The sequence below is a fragment of the Rattus norvegicus genome, chromosome 9 (genome assembly GCF_021556685.1).
Source record: "Rattus norvegicus strain SHRSP/BbbUtx chromosome 9, alternate assembly SHRSP_T2T, whole genome shotgun sequence".
NCBI classification, from domain to species: domain Eukaryota; kingdom Metazoa; phylum Chordata; class Mammalia; order Rodentia; family Muridae; genus Rattus; species Rattus norvegicus.
In genome coordinates this window covers 76,909,455-76,917,513 of record NC_141542.1, presented here as the reverse complement: position 1 = coordinate 76,917,513, position 8,059 = coordinate 76,909,455, and the positions used below count along the sequence as shown (strand labels likewise).

Sequence of the window (8,059 nt, the reverse complement as noted above, 5' to 3'; positions counted from 1 at the left end):
ACCCTCTCTAAACAACAGCTTGCCCTGCTGCTAACAACATCCCTTTCTCCTCTAAACAACCTCCATCTCTGGATATAATTTCATCATTAGCCTTTTGAACCATCTGGATTAAAGGGTTTCTTGACAGAATGGTTAGTCTCTGGCTGATGCACTATTAGGTCCCCAAATTGATTTTGTCAAAATAGAATTCTAGAACTAGATTAAGAATACATCCAATGGGCTTCTGATGTCCTTCCCTTAGACTGACATGTGGCTTAGCCAATCCTCATCAGTGCTGTCAGGTGGTTACAGACTGTTAATGACTCCAGTGGGATCATAAAAGATTGTGAGGTAGACAGCAACTTCCGATTGCACTAAGAAAGGTACAAAGGGGTCGGAGAGACAGCTCAACGCTAAGGGCACTGGCTGTTCTTCCAGAAGACCTGGCTTTAATTTCCAGTACCCATATGCAGTTGACAGCTATCTGTGGCTCCAGTCGCAGGGGACCCAATACCCTCTTCTGGTCTCCATCAGTACTGCATGCATTTGATACTCGAGCAAACACTGATGCACATAAAATAAAAATCTCAAGAAGTAACCTTAATCTGGGTAGCACACCCGATGCTCACAAGGCAGGGAAAGGTGGATCTATGAGTTGGAAGCCAGCCTCTTCTACAGAGTGACTTCCAGGATAGCCAAGGCTACAGAGAAAGCGTGTCTCAAACAACAACAACAACAACAACAACAACAACAACAACAACAACAACAACAAAGTTGTAGGTCTTGAACTTCCAGGATAAAGTATTGGAGAAGAGGAGGCAGGCTTTTCTGCTATTCTCAAACCCTATAACGTATACAGCTACATATATGGCTGAGTATCAGACCCCAAGTCCAAATGTACAGGTAGTCGCAATGCCCTCAAACACTTCCCTTCCTAGTGTCTTGCTCCAAGTTAGGGAATTTACTTACTTTTGCATGGAGTTTGAAACAAGGTTTTGCTATGTAGCTCAAACTGATCTCAAAGTTGCAATCCTCTGGGGCGGGCAACTGCCTATAATCAAAGCTCTGGGAAATCTAATATTCTTCTGGCCTCCATGTGCACATGCACACAAAAATACATAAATTACTAAAAGAGAAAGTTGCAACTCTCTGCCTCAGCTTACAAAAGACACAGAAAATGTGGTACATCTACACATTGGAGTACTACTCAGCTATCAAAAACAATGACTTCATGAAATTCTTTTTTTTTTTTTTTGGTTCTTTTTTTTCGGAGCTGGGGATCGGACTTCATGAAATTCTTAGGCAAATGGATGGAACTAGAAAATATCCTGAGTGAGGCAAAAGAACACACATGGTATTTACTCACTGATAAGTGGATATTAGCCTAAAAGCTTGGATTACCTCAGATACAATCCACAGACCACATGAATGAAGCTCAAGAGGTTGGAAGACCGAAGAGTAGATACTTCAGTCCTTTTAAGGAGAACAAAATATTCACAGGAGGAAATACAGAGACAAAGTGTGGAGCAGAGACTGAGGGAAAGGCCATCCAGAGACAGCCCCACCCGGGGATCCATCCCATATACTGTCACTAAACCCAGACAATATTGTGGATGTTAAGAAGTGCATGCTGGGGGTTGGGGATTTGGCTCAGTGGTAGAGCGCTTACCTAGCAACCGAAAGGCCCTGGGTTTGGTCCCCAGCTCCAAAAAAAAAAAAAAAAAAAAAAAAAAAAAAAAAAAAAAAAAAAGAAGTGCATGCTGACAGGAGCCTAATATAGCTGTCTCCTGAGGCTCTGCCAGAGCCTGAGAAACACAGAATCAGATGCTCTCAACTAACCATTTAACTAAGAACCAGGCCCCCAATGGAGGAGTTACAAAAAGGACTGAAGGAGCTGAAGGGGTTTTCAAACTCATAGGAAGAACAACAATACCAACCAACCAGATCCCCAGAGCTCCCAAAGACTAAATAACCAACCAAAGAGTACACATGGCTCCAGCCACATATGTAGCATAGGATGGCCTTGTCGGGCATCAGTGGGAGGAGAGGTTCTTGGCCCTGTGAAGGCTTAATGCCCCCATATAGGGGAATACCAGGGTAGGGAGATGGGAGGGAGTGGGTGGGTAGGTGGGAGAACACTCTCATAGAGGCAGGGGGAAGGGGGAAGGGAGAAGGAATAGGGGGATACAAGAGGGGGAAAAATCAGGAAAGGGGATAACATTTGAAATGTAAGTAAATATCCAATTAAAAAAAAGAAAAAAAAGGAAAAAAACAAAAACAAAAAAACTAAGATCCTCATTCTAGCTGCCTGGAAGCTAGTATTCTGCTAGCAGCCTTCAGATGAAGATGTAGAACTCTCAGCTCCTCCTGCACCATGCCTGCCTGGATGCTGTCATGTTCCCACCTTAATAATAATGGATTGAACCTCTGAACCTGTGAACGGCCCCAATTAAATGTTGTCCTTTATAAGAAAAAAAAAGGAAAAGAATATAACTCTAGGGTCAGTGTGTAAAATGTCTAAAAGACCCGTATTTTAAGATTTGGTTGCCAGCTGATAATCTTATTGATTGAAGAGGACTCTAATCAGTGCATCACTCCATTGGTGAACTTGTCAATGGGGAACTGTGGAAGGTGTGTCCTAGTTAAAGGTTCACTGGGGGAGGGGATGGATGAAACAACGCTGAATGTCGCCCTCTCTGTCTTCTCTACCCTGGGAGCAGCTCTCGCCTTGGCCCCTCCCCCCTGAAAACTGTATGCCTGCTCCAAGTTCGTCTCTACCCGCTCCCTGATCAGGAGCGCCTCTCAGCTGCTGAGTCGTCCGCTCTCCGCAGTGGAGTTGACAGAGGCCAACAGATGAGGGCCTCAGCTGCCTGGCAGTCCGGCGGCCTCTGACCTCACTTATCCCTAGCCACAGCTTCCAAACCAGCGCCATTTCAAGGGACGTCGACACAGCTGCCAAGTTCATTGGAGCTGGGGCTGCTACAGTTGGGGTGGCCGGCTCTGGAGCAGGAATTGGGACTGTTTTTGGGAGTCTCATCATTGGCTATGCCAGGAACTCTTCTCTGAAGCAGCAACTCTTCTCCTATGCGATGCTGGGTTCCGCCCTCTCTGAGGCCATGGGGCTCTTTTGCCCAATGGTGGCCTTCCTCATCCTCTTCGCCATGTGAAGCAGCTGTCTCCACCTCCACCTCCATGGTTCTTCCATCTTCTCTGTGTGTGTGTATTCCTTTTCCTGTGCCTCCCTAAGTCTGGGGAAAGTGCTTGGCTCAGGGTTTGACAGAGAGAAGACAAATATTGTATTAATAAGAAAACAAATCCACAATGGCGAGAGAGTACTCGACTCAGTTTAGAGGAAGTAACTCCAGTAGCTACCCAAGTTGATAGGCCATAGGTTCCTTGTACTTTCTTTCCCAAGGACTGGGGATTCCACAGGCATGTTCTGGAGGTTAAGCTTTACTGAAGACAACCATTTCACTTATTCACGCACCACCTCTTCCTGTCACCAACACTGGGTTCACACGCAGGCTCTGTGCGGTAGACTAGTGCTCTCAACACTCGGCTCCAGAGTAGCCAGTTTTCCATTCAGACAGGGTCTCATTATTCTACTCAGGCTGGTGTTGAATCCTTAGATTCTTCTCACAAGGGCCTCACAGTCCCATTTTCAGCCCCCCAGGAGCTTGGATTTTAGTACAGTGCCACCAGGCCTGGCTTGTGCATTGCCTCATCAAGAAGTGTCTAAATCCATACACTCACATAAATAACTGGTACCACATGACACATGTCTCCACCTATTTCCTCTGAGAGTCACTCACTGTTGTCACAAGTTCCTGAGCCTCCACTTGTAACAATTGTTAAAGAACTGATTCTCTTTTATTTTTTTCTGAAACGAGGTCTATCTTATTAAGTAGTTATGGCTGTCCTGGAACTCCCTATGCAGACTAGGCATCTTCCTGACTCCCTTATTCTGCTTCTTTTCTTAATAATCCTGTGTTCACTTCCTGTCAACAAGCTGCTTGCACCATCTCTTGAACTATGGTTGACTTCGTTTATAATACTGGATTAAAAGTATGTACAACTAAAAACAAGTTTTCCCAGTAAATACCATCTAAGGGTTCAACATGTGATCAAGTATTTTGTAGCAATACCTCATGCATGAGACCCAAGGTGCAGGCGTATCTTACCCTAGTTCAAAGGTAGCTATATAGTGTATGTATAAAAGTGTGGCTAGTTTTGTAGGACAGCAACCAGGTGGTATCCCAAATTTCTCCTGTTATTTCAAACTTAAATTTTATTTATTGCTTGGATGTGGGTTGATTAATGTAAGATTCCCAGACTATGAAATTAACAATTTCTATAGGCTTTCCTGACATTATTAACACCTATAGTTATAATTAAACATAATTTAAATAGAAGTCCTTTGAAAACTACACTAAATGACAATTAGGTAAAGTATTATATCTATGAAAATGGTCCTAGTATGTGAATAAAATATAAAAACCGAGAAAGGTTTTACTTCTGTGGTACCAGAGACTTGCTCACTCATAACAACCGAGTAAACTATACCATGAACTACATTTCCAGGCCCTTTCACTTCTTTTGAGGTCTGTATCAGACTTTTTGTTTCTGAGACATGGTACTAAGATATTGTCTCACTTTGCCTTGAACTCTCTCTGTAGCTCACACAGGCCTCAAATTTGCGGTCCTCCTGCCGCAGACTCTCGAGTAGCTAGGCTTATAGGTCTGCATCAGTAGGCCGAAATCCAAAGGTTATTTTTTAAAAAAATTCTCATCAATTGGATGATGTGATGTTAAATGACAATAAAAACACAAGCTCTATCACCATTTGAAAACACTTATCTGCTGGCTGATAAGGTTTTAGCTGTCCCTGTCCCTGACCTGGCTTTGACCACCATTGATTTAGAGATCCTGATGTATACAGTACAGAAAGCTCTAGAGAAGAGCACTGAGACCAGCTCACACTGCCCATTTCTGGGTCTGGAAACAGCGACAAAACACCATCAAGAGGCTGGAGGACTCTGCCTTAACCAAAAATGAGCAGATAGGTTAGTGCTTAAACACACAATAGAGGCTGGGAAGGTAGCTGAATAGTAGAATGTCTACCAGGCTTAAAGCCCAGGATTTAACTGTCAGATGGATATAAATGAAAAAGCTGATGCACAAAATATTTTGATTATGAAAATGAAAATTTAAAAATTGAATGTATAATCTGGTTAACATAACATGAAAATTTAAGATTATCACTTATTGAGAAAAAACTGGATCAATGTTTCTGGGATATTTAAAATGAAAGTCTCTTCATGAATGACAGAGACTGATGAAGTAATATTATTACTCACCTTGTGCAGATCACAGGAGAGTCTCATCTGAGAAACAAACAGTGTTTGGTTTCCTGTTTACTGAATACTGCATTCAATTCTTTGTCTACTCAAAATATTTAGACTCAGCAAATTCTAGTCCAAGATGGTAAACAGAACCACAGCCAAATAACAAAAGTACCAGTGTCTCATTTACTCACACCCACTGTCATGTACAAAGCTAATTTATTATGGACAAAATAAATGTACACTCTTTAAAAATATTACAGTATAAATTTAAGAGACTAACAAAGTGCAAAATTTTCAACTATTTTTGATCATACTATACAGAAACAAATCAAACATTAACTCATATACATTCAGTGAAGTTCTTAAAAATATTTATGTGACAAAACAAAATACATCTTGTGTACTTAAGTTCAGAAGGATGAGAGCAGAAAGAATGAATTGCACCAAACAGTAATTTTGTTATCAGAATGCTATAATTAAGGTTATTTACATCCTTATAAAGTCTAAAACTTGTTTAACTTTGAAACCCCCCTTTTTGTATATAAATACTCAATGAATCACAGTTTGCACAGTCAATAATTCAACATAAAAAAGGCTTATTACTATTCTTTTTGCAATCAATTCCAGTGGAACAAATAAAAAGGAACATTTTAAGGTAAATACACGACTCCTTAAATACCAACTAGCAGCACAATTTCTAAGTTGTTGAAGGGGTGAGAGACAGAGGCACACACATAGACAGACAGACATATACAGAGAAAGACAGACAGGCAGGTAGGCAGGCAGATATAAATAGACTTCATTCTCTAGCCCAGGGTAGCCTACAGACTTGAGGCAATCCTCCTGCCGTAGCCTGTGAGTGTTGGGATTACAGGTCTGCCATCATACTTAGCTGCTAAATACCTTTTGTTATTAAACAAGTCATTTTGAATTTTCAGCTAATCCTTCTGAGTCGGTGTATATTCATGGATTGAAGAAACTGTCACCCTGTTAAAACTGAAGTGCTTCTGACTCCCAGAAAAAATGTCAAATTAATCAAGTATTTGTTAATTTTGTCTTAAGTTTAGTAATGAATTTGATAGAAAAACCAGAAATCTGATTATTTTTGCTTTTTTCCCCTCCAACTATACAAACCAAACCAATGGGAAAGAGAAGTTTAGCCTGTAAAAGAATTTAGCAGAAAGCTACATGGCTTCCTTACAAGGTTTCTTCTGTGAAATGGACCATAAGTAGCAGCAGCTACATAAAAACATTTGTGATGTCTCTGAGCACAGTTTTCAAAGTAAAAGGCAGAATAGAAAAAAGAACTGTCTAAAATACAGAAGGCTGTCAGCAGTAAGTGCCACGTTACCACATAATTTTGGGAGGAGTACAGAAACCAAGTGAGTAGCTAGGGATTATCTAACAAAGCATTCAAACTTCCCCAAAATGTTTCTTTAGATCCAATATGATAAGAATTTAAACTGTTTTCAATTAAATTTTAACTACTGATATCTCCATGCCAGAATTACTTATAAAAAGCAATATAATTATATATACTCTTAAAAGCTTAGTCCTTGGGAGACAGAGGCAGATGATCTCTGAGTTCAAGGCAGTCCAGTCCACATAGGTAGTTACAGGCCAGCCAAGGCTACATAGTGAGACTCTAGCTCAAAAACTAAACTAAACAACATTAAAGCCTAATTCTCAACCTTACTACCCTATCAGAGAGTATGTCATTTTAATATAAGGTAAATAGAAATATATTACTTAAATAAAATCTTAACTGGAATAAGAATTCTTTTAAAAATAGTTTGCATTTTACCAGTAAACCTTCTCAGAATCATCTAAACCCTAACTACTCTTACTGTCAATGTAACTACCTTACAGTGCGACCTTCACAAGAGCACTATACAGCAGTGAGACTGTAACCGTTCAGAAACAGTTAGGCAGGCAGGTAAATGACCATAAAGCCTTTATAAGAGCAAACAGGGCGGCAGCAGTTCTTTGCTGAAACATTATTTATAACTTGTTTTTGAGATGGAGACCTTACTACACTGTCAGATGGTCCTGAGCTTCCGGGTTCATCTCAGTCCCCCAAGCTCTTGGAACCCTATGCATGTACCGCATAATTTACAAATGATGAAATTTGGCATTATGCTAATATATGTAAGATATACATTTTCAAGGAACATGGAAACTCCATCATAGAAAAAAGAATGCTGGAGCTGGGGATTTAGCTCAGTGGTAGAGCGCTTGCCTAGGAAGCGCAAGGCCCTGGGTTCGGTCCTCAACTCCGAAAAAAAGAACCAAAAAAAAAAAAATAAAATAAAAAAGAAAAAGAAAAAAAAGAAAAAAGAATGCCGAATCAGTGACATTCACTTTGCTTTCTGCTTTAGGGGAAGATATATACCACTGCATTTGTATTTTTTATTTGACATGAAAAGAATTACTTTTATATGGCCAATCTTGCAATGTGTTTAGCAACCACTCTTGTGTGGTGTCAGTAAAGACAGTGGTCTAAGAAAATGTGCCTGATGAATAACCATGGCTGCCAAAAAAAAACTGAAGTTGATAATATAGTCATTTTATATAAGGTTTTTATAATAAAGAAAACCACATAATTTTTATATTCTGTACTTCATGGTAGCCAAAAGGCAGAGGAGAGATATAAATCCTGTATTAGGATGGCTACATGATTTTCAACAAATAAAAATAGAACCACCTGCAATTTCAGCACATTTGTTTATACCATT

General features: G+C 40.2%; 1 pseudogene; it reads left to right on the top strand.

The window, feature by feature from the left end:
• The first annotated feature begins 2,731 nt into the window (after window positions 1–2,731).
• On the top strand, window positions 2,732–3,146 carry Atp5mc2-ps1 (ATP synthase membrane subunit c locus 2, pseudogene 1; annotated as a pseudogene).
• The last annotated feature ends 4,913 nt before the right edge of the window (window positions 3,147–8,059 follow it).